The sequence below is a fragment of the Gorilla gorilla genome, chromosome 4 (genome assembly GCF_029281585.2).
Source record: "Gorilla gorilla gorilla isolate KB3781 chromosome 4, NHGRI_mGorGor1-v2.1_pri, whole genome shotgun sequence".
Taxonomy (NCBI): Eukaryota; Metazoa; Chordata; class Mammalia; order Primates; family Hominidae; genus Gorilla; species Gorilla gorilla.
In genome coordinates, this window is record NC_073228.2 from 80,791,202 (window position 1) to 80,803,200 (window position 11,999).

General features: G+C 47.0%; 1 long non-coding RNA gene and 1 pseudogene across 1 annotated transcript; both read right to left on the bottom strand.

Annotated features, from left to right (window-relative positions):
• Positions 1 to 276: 276 nt before the first annotated feature.
• On the bottom strand, positions 277 to 8,879 carry LOC115934644 (uncharacterized). Its single transcript, XR_004070399.3, has 2 exons — positions 8,558 to 8,879; positions 277 to 512 (listed from the first exon to the last, which is right to left on the bottom strand). It is a non-coding gene; the product is annotated as an uncharacterized lncRNA (long non-coding RNA).
• A 571-nt stretch (positions 8,880 to 9,450) lies between these two features.
• On the bottom strand, positions 9,451 to 11,622 carry LOC101132538 (large ribosomal subunit protein uL22-like; annotated as a pseudogene).
• Between the last annotated feature and the right edge of the window lie 377 nt (positions 11,623 to 11,999).

Sequence of the window (11,999 nt, forward strand, 5' to 3'; positions counted from 1 at the left end):
GAGACAGGGTTTCTCCATGTTGGCCAGGCTGATATTGAACTACTGACCTCAGGTGATCCGCCCGCCTAGGCCTCCCAAAGTGCTGGAATTACAGGCTTGAGACACTTAGCCTGGCTTTTTTTTTTTTTTTTAGACAGGGTCTTGCTGTGTTGCCCAGGCTGGAGTGCAGTGGTGCGATCTCGGCTCACTGCAACCTCCGCTTCCCGGTTTCAAGCGATTCTCCTGCCTTAGCCTCCCAAGTAGCTGGGATTACAAACGTGCACCACTACATCCGGCTAATTTTTGTATTTTTACTAGAGACGGGGTTTCACCATGCTGGCCAGGCTGGTCTCGAACTTCTGACCTCAAGTGACCTGCCCTCCTTGGCCTCCCAGAGTGCTGGGATTACGGGCTAAGCCACCGCGACTGGCCTGTGCATGGTTTTAAACGGCTCATTGTCCACTTAAGACTCTGGGCTCTTGTGGGAGTCTTGTGGGAGTCAAGTCCCTGATTTGAACAGTACTGTCTTCTTCCTATTAAATAAGAAAAATAAAACAGTAAGTGAGTGAATGCTTTTTGTTTTTGGATGGAGTCTTGCTCTGTCGCCCAGGGTGGAGTGCAATGGTGTGATCTGGCCTCATTGCAACATCTGCCTCCCAGGCTCAAGCGATCCTCTTGCCTCAGGCCCCCACTTAGCTGGGATTACAGGTGTGTGCCACCATCCATGGCTAATTTTTGTATTTTCAGTAGAAACGGGATTTCACCATGTTGGCCAGGTGGTCTGGAATTCCTAGGCTCAAGTGATCCTCCTGCCTGGGCCTCCCAAAGTGCTGGGATTACAGGTGTGAGGTACTGTGCCTGGCCAATAAGTGAGTGAATAAATTTTTCAGTAAAAAGGCTAGTAAATAGGCCGAGCGTGGTGGCATGTCTGTAGTTCCAGCACATTGGAGGGACCGGGAGGGAGGATTGCTTGAATCCAGGAGGTCGAGGCTGCAGTGAGCCATGATTGCACCACTACATTCCAGTCTGGGACAGAGCGAGACCCTGTCTCAAAACAAAACAAAAAACCTTATTAAATAAGAAAGATAAACTCTCCTGGTCTGTTGAAGAACATGAAGCATCAATCTTAATTCAATAAATACAACACTGTGGGGAAAAGCAAGAGAGATCAGATTGTCACTGTGTCTGTGTAGAAAGAAGTAGACATAGGAGACTCCATTTTGTTCTGTACTAAGAAAAATTCTTCTGCCTTGAGATTCTGTTAATCTATGACTTTACCCCCAACCCCGTGCTCTCTGGAACATATGCTGTGTCAAACTCAGGGTTAAATGGATTAAGGGCGGTGCAAGATGTGCTTTGTTAAACAGATGCTTGAAGGCAGCATGCTCCTTAAAAGTCATCACCACTCCCTAATCTCAAGTACCCAGGGACACAAACACTGCGGAAGGCCGCAGGGACCTCTGCCTAGGAAAGCCAGGTATTGTCCAAGGTTTCTCCCCATGTGATAGTCTGAAATATGGCCTCGTGGGAAGGGAAAGACCTGACCGTCCCCCAGCCCGACACCCGTAAAGGGTCTGTGCTGAGGAGGATTAGTATAAGAGGAAGGCATGCCTCTTGCAGTTGAGACAAGAGGAAGGCATCTGTCTCCTGCCCGTCCCTGGGCAATGGAATGTCTCGGTATAAAACCCGATTGTACGTTCCATCTACTGAGATAGGGAAAAACCGCCTTAGGACTGGAGGTGGGACATGTGGGCAGCAATAATGCTTTGTAAAGCATTGAGATGTTTATGTGTATGCATATCTAAAAGCACAGCACTTGATTCTTTACCTTGTCTGTGATGCAAAGACCTTTGTTCACGTGTTTGTCCGCTGACCCTCTCCCCACTATTGTCTTGTGACCCTGACACATCCCCCTCTCAGAGAAACACTCACGAATGATCAATAAATACTAAGGGAACTCAGACGCTGGCGGGATCCTCCATATGCTGAACGCTGGTCCCCTGGGCCCCCTTATTTCTTTCTCTATACTTTGTCTCTGTGTCTTTTTCTTTTCCAAGTCTCTCCACCTAACGAGAAACACCCACAGGTGTGGAGGGGCAACCCACCCCTTCACAACACCCACAGGGCTTTATGCCTTTTAGAAAAGAAAAGATCTGGCTGGTGCGGTGGCTCACACCTGTAATCCCAGCACTTTGGGAGGCCTAGGCGGGTGGATCACCTGAGGTCAGAAGTTGAAGACCAGCCTGGCCAACATAGTGAAACCCCATCTCTACTAAAAATACAAAAAAATTAGCCTGGCGTTGTGGCGGTGCCTGTAATCCCAGCTACTCAGGAGGCTGAGGCGGGAGAGTAGCTTGAATCCGGGAGGCGGAGATTGCAGTGAGCTGAGATTGCGCCATTGCACTCCAGCATGGGCAACATGAGTGAAACTCCATCTCAAAAAAAAAAAGAAGAAGAAGAAAGAAAAGAAAGGAAAAGAAAGATCTGGCCAGGCCAGGTGGCTCACGCCTATAATCCCAGCAGTTTGGGAACGAGACCCTGTCTAAAAATAAAACTTTTTTTTTTAATTTTGTATTTATTTTTGAATCAGGGTCTTTGTTGCTCAGGCTGGAGTACAGTGGTGTGATCACAGCTCACTGCAGTTTGAACACCTAGGCTCAAGTGATTCTTCCACCTCAGCCTCCTGAGTAGCTAGGATTACAGGTGCACAGCACCACACCCATCATTAATTAAAAGTTAAGTTTTAACTTTTTTGTAGAGACAGAGTCTCACTATTTTGCCCAGGCTGGTCGTGAACTCTTGGCCTCAAGTAATCCTCCTGCCTCAGCCTCCCAAAGTGCTGGGATTACAGGCATGAGCCACTGCACCCAGCCTCCACTGTGTTTGGACCCCTGCTCAGATCTGTGGCTACACCTGTGATGTCCTGGCCCCCTATTTTCCTGGGATATGGAACCAAGCACTGTCTTGTGTTCTATGACAGGGGTAAGACATTAAACTACAGTATAGCGTTGTGATCAAATGAAGAGATTAGATCAAGTGACTTATGCAGATGTGGCTAAAGGGTCCCTTTAGGACTCTGGCTGGGCACGGTGGCTCACACCTATAATCCCAGCACTTTGGGAGGCTGAGGCAGGCAGGTCGCTTGAGGTCAGGAGTTCAAGACCAGCCTGGCCAACATGTGAAACCCTGTCTCTATAAAACAAACAAATAAATAAATAAATAATAGAGACTAGGACCCTACTTACCAGGGCAAGGACTAGGAGTGAGGCAAGCATGCAGTTGTGCAGGGTGGAAACCCACCTTATGTAAAATTTTGACACTTTGTTCATCAGAGATTTTTGCACTAATTTTTACTTTTGGAAATATTAAATATTTTAAATGTCTTGATTGCTGAGTGTTTTGACAGCTCTTTGACTTCTGCACCTGAGAGAGTTACATAGCGCCTCACCCTCCTCCCAGCTCTGCTGTTGCCCAGAAATTGTAAAGAATTGCTTCCTTATTTTAGAGTTTGTATATGCAAACACTAAACCTTATTTTTTTATTTTTTTTATTTTTTTGAGACGGAGTCTCACTCTGTCGCCCAGGCTGGAGTGCAGTGGCGTGATCTCGGCTCACTGCAAGCTCTGCCTCCCGGGTTCACGCCATTCTCCTGCCTCAGCCTCCCAAGTAGCTGGGACTACAGGTGCCCACCACCGAGCCTAATTTTTTAATATTTTTAGTAGAGACGGGGTTTCACCGTGGTCTTGATCTCCTGACCTTGTGATCCACCTGCCTTGGCCTCCCAAAGTGCTGGGATTACAGGCATGAGCCACCGCGCCCAGCTAAACCTTATTTAACAACAACAACACCAAAAAAACTTCTGTAGAATATAGAAAATTGACAAATACAAACTAGGATAATTACCAACATTGGCAAGAATATGTGGAAATAAATATTCTCATGCAAGATGGGAAAAGCATGTATAAATTGGAACTTGCTTTTTGGATTATAATATGACAAATGTTTTTTAGATGCTTTTGTCTAGACATTTCTATTTCTAGAGAATATGTACTAAAGAAACAAGGATAAATGCAAAGATATGCCTTCAAGATTGTTTTCATAAAAATTATGTTTATAATCATGATGCCTCAGAGCATCTTGACTGTCCCGTTGTACAAATGCAACCTAGATTTCCAGGGCATGAGGCCGGGAAGCTGACCCTGGTGAGAGCTGGCCCCTATGCATGAACATACAAGGCTCCTGGAGTAAAGAGGTATGACAGTGAGGACTCAGAGTGACTGTTGTGGAGGAGGCGGAAGGATGCAGGGGTTACGCCACAAGCACATTATGAGTGGGGCTGCCTCATCACTGAGAAAAACACACACAGCTTGGTTTCCTGGTCTCTGCTTAGTTTAGTATCATCTCACACCTAGGTGACTGGTGGGTGTTTTTGTGTTTGTTTTTGAGACAGAGTCTTACTATGTTGCTTAGGCTGGAGTGAAGTAGCACCTTCGTGGCTCCCTGAAGCCTTGAAATCCTAGGCTCCAAGGTATCTTCCTGCCTCAGCTTTCCAAGTAGCTGGGACCATGGCCACCATCCCCAGCTAATTTTTTTTTTTTTTTTTTTTTTTTGAGACGGAGTCTCACTCTGTCGCCCAGGCTGGAGTGCAGTGGTGGGATCTCAACTCACTGCAAACTCCACCTCCCGACTAGCTGGGATTACAGGTGCGCGCAACCACGCCCGGCTAATTTTTGTATTTTTAGTAGAGATAGGGTTTCACCATGATGGTCAGGCTGGTCTCAAACTCCTGACCTCGTGATCTGCCCTCCTCGGCCTCCCAAAGTGCTGGGATTATAGGTGTGAGCCACCATCCCCGTCCACCTGGCTAATTTTTTAATTTTTTTTTGTAGAAACAGGGTCTTGCCATGATGCCAGGCTGGTCTTGAACTCCTGGGCTCAAGCAATCCTCCCCCCTTGGCCTCCCAAAGTGCTGGAATTGCAGGTATGGGCCACTGTACCTGGCCCAGGTGTATCTGTTAGTCAAGACAAAGTCTTTACTTTTTTTTTTTTTTTTTTTTTTTTGAAACAGGGTCTTGCTCTGTTGCAGGGCTGGAGTGCAGTGGCACGCTCATGGCTCACTGCAACCTCTGCCTCCCGGGCTCAAGGGATCCTCCTGCCTTAGCTTCCCAAGTAGCTGGGACTACAGGTGTGTGCCACCACACCCAGCTGATTTTTATATTTTTAGTAGAGACGGGGTTTTACTATGTCGCCCAGGCTGGTCTCAAATTCCTGGACTGAAGTGATCTGCCCACCTCGGCCTCCCAAAGTGCTGGGATTACAGGTGTAAGCCACTGCGCACAGCCTTGGCTCCGGTTTTCTAAGGGGCTGAAAATGTTCCAGCTCCCCAAAGCCCATGGAAGATGTCGTTTATCTTTCAGATTTACACATTCCTGATCTGACAAATTCCAACCAGAACTTGAAAACTGAACCCTGAAGGGAAAAAGCACACTGCCCTGTGGAGTGGGTTATCTCTACCACCACACCAAAGGTTTGGGGGACAGACTTGCTCTTGCAGGCTGGCTTTTTGGGAAGTATCTGCTGACACAGTGATTTTGGGAGTAACACTTATGAAAGGAAATGGGAGTTGGCCGGGTTGGCAGGGACAGCCATCAGGCCAGGATGCATGTGTACAAACTATCTCTAGATGCCTGTATTCTCTGCCTGTCCATGGGGAGCTCTGTTAGGGGAATCCCATGTCCCATGGAAATGGCTTGCCCTGTACCACCACCTTGCTCAGTCACCGGCCAGGGCCACTCCTGTGGGATGGTGACATTGGCTGGAAAGCTGAGGTAGGCAAAGGCCAGCTGCAGGCTGTCCACTAACTGCCCTTGTATGGCTGGACAGCAAGTTCTCCCTTGGAGGAGGACCTGAGGACCACATCTGGGATTTGCCACAGCATGCAACATACATTACATTTGCAGATTTTTCTCCTCTTTGTTTTTTACCTATCTCTGATGTCCTACTTCAAGCACCAATCCCAACTATGAGTGCCCAACTGATAGATGACTCCAGATTCTTAGGAGCGAAGTCTCTGGATGATCTCTAGCTCCCCTGCTCCCCGCTAACAGGGAACTCCTGTTTCCCATTGTGACAGAAAATCTTTCTTCTAAGTCCCAACACCAGCTAGCTATGCCACTCTTCAGGATGAAAGATCCCATTAAAACTGGTGGCATGCCTTCAGTTTCCATCAGAAATCCTCACTGGGAGTCAGTGTGGGCTCCATGCGGATCCCCAGGCAGAGGGAGCCTCCACCAGGCTGCAGCCTCCTGACAAAAAAAGGCCAGTCTGCGGTGGCTCACACCTGTAATTCCAGCACTTTGGGAGGCTGAGGCAGGCGGATCACGAGGTCAACAGATTGAGACCATCCTGGCCAACATGGTGAAACCCTGTCTCTACTAAAAATAGAAAAATTAGCTGGGCATGGTGGCATGCGCCTGTAGTCCCAGCTACACGGAAGGCTGAGGCAGGAGAATTGCTTGAACCTGGGAGGTAGAGGTTGCAGTGAGCCGAGATCATGCCACTGCACTCCAGCCTTGGGACAGAGTGAGACTCTGCCTCAAAACAAAACAAAACAAAACCCCAATCTGAATGCCATGTTATGGAGATGAAGGAAGATCAAAGTGGAGTCTAGCTGCTACTTGGGGGTAAAAATGCAGATTCGGGGAGTTTGTGAACGTTGGGCATTTAGATTTTCATGATGATTTTGTTTGATGCCAGGTTTTCATTCATTTCATATGATGTGCCTCAAGGCCCTCAAATAGGAAAGAAACCCTCTCTTAAAATGGGAAAATCCAAAAAGATTACAGGTGGAAACAATTGCCTTGTTTTTTCTCTCTGCCTGTCCCCCTTTTAAGGCTTCTGTGACCTATTAGGCTTTGGTTTTTCCGAAGATGTGGTTCAGTTCAAACCCATGTAAATGTGGCTAAACAGTCAGGGCCTAAAGTCTTTCAATGGTCTGTCTGATTAGAAGAGTGCCATGTATGTTCAATGGTATGAAGACACTAGAGTGATTTGGATGCCCGTTGCATTGGAGAAATGGAATGTTGGAAGTGGAAAGTGCTATGTCTGTTGGGGTAACAGCTTGTGAGTGCAACTAGCAAGGGATGAGGATCCTATCCAGCCAGTCCCTATTTGACAATAAATATGACTTTTTCCATTTATCTTTGCCCCCATGACAATTTTGGCTGACCTTGTCTTTGGAGATGTTTTTCAGCCTAGAGAGCTGGACTCGGTACCTTATTAAACCCAAAGGCCACGCTTCCTCAATGCTCACAAAATGCAGCTGATGATGAGTGTGGCTTATTAGTGAGGGCTATGTGCAGAGAGAGAGGCCCAGTGGCAGACAGAGCTCTGTAATTCTGTCAACATTAATGAATATGAGGCTTTCTTTTTTGGACCACCACAGCTGTCTTCCAACCTGATATATGATATTAATTGTAAAAGAGGGCTTTGTCCTAATTGGGTTTTTTGTTGTTGTTTGTTTTATTTTGTTTTTTGAGATAGAGTCTCGCTCTGTCACCCAAGCTGGAGTGCAGTGGTGTGATCTCGGCTCACTGCAACCTCCACCTCCCAGGTTCAAGCTATTCTCGTGCCTCAGCCTTCCCAGTTGCTGGAATTACAGGCATGCACCACCACGCCCAGCTAATTTTTGTATTTTTAGTAGAGACGGGGTTTTGCCATGTTGGCCAGGCTGGTCTTGAACTCCTGACCTCAAGTGATCCACCTGCCTTGGCCTCCCAAAGTGTTGGGATTACAGGTGTGAGCCACCGCAACTGACCTGTTCTAATTGTTAATCGGAATTTACTTTTATGGGTTTAAAATGTCTTCATGGGCCTGGCAGGGTGGCTCACACCTGTAATCTCAGCACTTTGGGAGGCCAAGGCAGGTGGATCACTTGAGGTCAGGAGTTTGAGACCAGCCTGGCCAACATGGTGAGACCCTGTCTCTACTAAAAATACAAAAATTGGCTTGGCACAGTGGCACGTGCCTGTAATCCCAGCTACTCAAGAGGCTGAGGGAGGAGAATAGCTTGAACCCAGGAGATGGAGGCTGCAGTGAGCAGAAATTGTGCCACTGCACTCCAGCCTGGGCAACAGAATGAGACTCCATCTCTAAATAAATAAATAAATAAAATTTAAAAAATGTCTTCAGCAATACAAATAAGGAAGATCTAAGGTATGGAGATCCATTCTACCAAGAAAGAGGTAGCAACTACGCCAAAGGGCCAGATGTCAGGACAGGGCCTCAAGTCCTTGCTACCTATTAGCTGTGTGATTTTGGATGGGTCACCCAACTTTTCTTTGCCAGTTTCCTCAACTCTACAATGTGTGAAGTATAACCTATCTCAAAGGGTTATTGTAAGGATTAAGGGAAGTAATGTATGGAAATGGATTCCAGAGAGAGCAATTTTTGGATTCCTGATATTTAGTGTGCCTAGTGTATCTAGGCTTTCACAGATATCTTGGTTTGTTTTCTGTTGCTATAACAGAATACCTGGGGAGGCTCGGTAATTTATAAAGAATAAGTTTATTTAGCTCACGGTTTTGGGAGCTGAGAAGTCCAACAGCATGGTATCGGCATCTGGTGAAGGCCTTCTTGCTGTGTCATAACAACGCAGAGGGCGTCACATGGCGAGAGGGCAAAAATGTGCATGTTATCTCAGGTCTTTCTTCCTCTTGTTATAAAGCCACCAGTCCCATAATAGGACTCTGCCCTGATGACGTTATCTAATCCTAATCACCTCCTAAAGCCTTCACCTCCAAAAAACATATGAATTTGGGGATTTAGTTTCCAACACATGAAATTTGGAGGACACATTCAAACAATAGCAACAGATATGTCAGAATTTAGGACTTCATGGGGTACAGAGCTGACAAGTGCTATAGGACTGAGATGTATAATTTAACCTACTTCTAGCTTCTCTGCAAGCATGAGTGGCAACTACGTTTGCTGTTAATATTTACAGTGGAGTCACATAAACCCAAAGACACCATGGTGTGAGTGGGCCCCTTTTTCTAATTACTTTGTTGTAATGTTGGTTTTCTTTTTCCCTTTCTCATTTCTCCTCTCAAATTTACTCTTTCTCTGATTAGGCCATATGGAGTCCAATCTAATCACTCTGATTGCATGCTCAGAATCCAGATTGTGTGAACTTCTTGTGATGCTTTATGGATGTGTAAATTGGCCACAGAATTGGTGTGAATCTGATGTGAATCACTACAGAATGATTCACAAACCAATTCTGAGTGGTCTGGAAATGCAAATCTTTGTTACTTTATCTAATATTTTTTCCTGAGGACCTGTTATTTTCCTAGCACTGTATTTTACATGCATTATTTTAATCTTTGCAACAAATCTATTTTTGAATTCTCATTGCACAACTTTACCTTCTTTAATGGCTTTTATTAATTTTCCTCCATTCTTTTTGTTTTCCTTTTAATTGCATTTATTTTAATGCTGAATTTACTCCCGTGCCATAAGTTTTTGTTTCTTCAGTTTCTTCTGGGATATCTTTTTCTTCTGGGCAACCTCCTCTTCTGGTCTAGGAACAATCTGTTCCTTTTCAGTAAGGATCATCTCAGTGTGGCAGAGAGAGCTCATGTATGGGTTAATCTGACCATAAGCCCTGTAGGTCCAGTGGCATATCTTCGGTGCTTTGTTCACTTGGATATGCTCAATGACCAGAGAATCTACATCTAAACCCTTAAGTTCACCATTACTCTCTGCATTTTTTAGCATGTGCAGCAAAAATTTAGCACTCTTTTTGGGCCACCGACCTTGTGTCCAGCCCCACTGTTTGCCAACTTCATTACTGTAACATTAGAATGGTACGCACTGTTTCTGTAAAGTGACATCTTTCAGAGACTTCGTGGCTTTTCGTATATGCACACTCTTGATGGCCTGGGCAGTTTCACAAGTGTTTTTTGAGTGGAACACGAGGAACTCTTGGATCACAACTATGAATCGCATACCTTAAAGTGAACACGAACATTGGAACCTCTTGATTTGCGTGATTTTGTGGGGTTCTCGAGGTCAAGTGAATAGTGAACCTTTTTCACAGATTACCTTGGGCCGCTGAGGGAAAGAGGCTCCATTCTTTTTTGTGTGGAATATCTTCCTTTAAAAAGCCTGTTGCTGTCCGCTCCCTGCCCACAAGAGATTTTCTGCTTTTGGCTTCAATTCACATTTTGATAATATTGTAAGGACTCTTGCATCTTTATAGAGATTTTTTTTTTTTTTCCGAGACGAAGTCTCACTGTGTTGCCAAGGCTGGAGTGCAATGGCACGATCTTGGCTCACTGCAACCTCCGCTTCACAGGTTCAAGCAATTCTCCTGCCTTAGCCTTCCGAATAGCTGGGATTACAGGCACCTGCCACTATGCCCGGCTAATTTTTATATTTTTAGTAGAGATGGGGTTTCACCATGTTAGCCAGGCTGGTCTAGAACTCCTGATCTCAGGTGATCCGCCTGCCTTGGCCTCCCAAAGTGCTGGGATTACAGGCATAAGATTCCTTGCCGGCCTGGAGATTTTTTTTTTTTTTAAACATGTTTAATCTACTGTTCAGTCCATTGACATCTTCCCTTTCTGAAGGAAAGTGTTCCTTTTTTTTCCTTTTGTAGAGATGGGGTTTTGCCATGTTGCTCAAGCTAGTCTTGAACTGCTGGGCTCAAGCAATCCACCCACCTCCGCCTCCTAAAGTGCTGGGATTACAAGTCTGAGCCACCGTGTCCTGCTGAAAATGTTCCTAAGAATAAAATCGTATTGATTACAGGTTCCCCCAAACACTTCAATAAATTCTGGGCCAGGACTTAGGCCCCCATATCCCACAGAACTATTAACCAATCCTGGGGTTCTTTAAAGGAAAGAGAGGTACAATCCGCACCTTTTTTTGTGGGGAAAGGTGGCTCCTCTAAGCCCTGTTTTGAGGTTCTGACGTTTCTTGTCATCATGAGCAAAAAGGCAGCCTCTCTGCACCTGTACAAACTACTTTTAGATGCTCCTATTCTAAAACCTAGTTCTTCATTCTCTGTGGTTTTGGTTCTTCTCTGCAGGGAATGACCTTCATTTATTTCTGTTCCTACGCCCCCAATTCAGTTTATTTGATGAATGTTTCCAAAGGTTCAATGGGTTTCAGTCTAAATTTGTCCCGGAGGCTCTAGAGATGTCCAGCTGGACAGTGGGCCCCACTGAGGACATCTGTCCCTGAGCTGGAGGCACGGCTTCCCATGGAGGCACCGCTACGCGGCATCCACACTTCCCACAGCACATCGGCTTCCCGAGGCCGCCACCCAACCCTGGTTACCTAGACCCAAACAGACCTGGGCGCGAGGCAGGGAGGCCGCAGGAGAGTTAGAAGGGCGAGAAGCCTGAAATGCAGTCAGAGGCTGGGCCTGGGAGACCTAGCACAGGGGTGCAGCCCCAGCCCTGGGCTGACATGCAGACAAGGCCTGGGACTTAGGGGACCCAAGACAGGTGAGCGTGGCCTCCTCACCGGAGTCAGGGTTCCGGGTTACCTAGAGGGGAGGCCACCGGAGTCAGGGTTCCGGGTTACCTAGAGGGGAGGCCGGGCAGGAGCAGCAGAGACTCTCTCTGCCCAGACTCTGGCCAGGGTGGGGCCCTGGAACTCTGGCTTTATCCCTGGCCAGCGCCCTCCCGGCCAATCCCAGCTGAGGCTGCGTGTGCGTCACAATGGGGCGCCTGTGGCGTCACGCTGGCCCGCCCCACCCCGCGTGCTCGTCTGGAACCGCCTGTTCTACTTGCTGCCCCATCGCGAGAGTCCTTCCTCTCCAGTTCGGTCCACCACCTGCCCCCATGCTCGATCCTCTGTGGAACCAGGAGCTGTCCCACACCTTATAGAGGCATACCTGGGATGACGGACAATGACTTGCCCAGGATCACTTCGCCAATTGGAAAGGAGGAAAAGTCCTACACCCGTGGCGCTGTCTCCGGGGGGTGCTGCGTCCAAGAGGCCCACCCGCA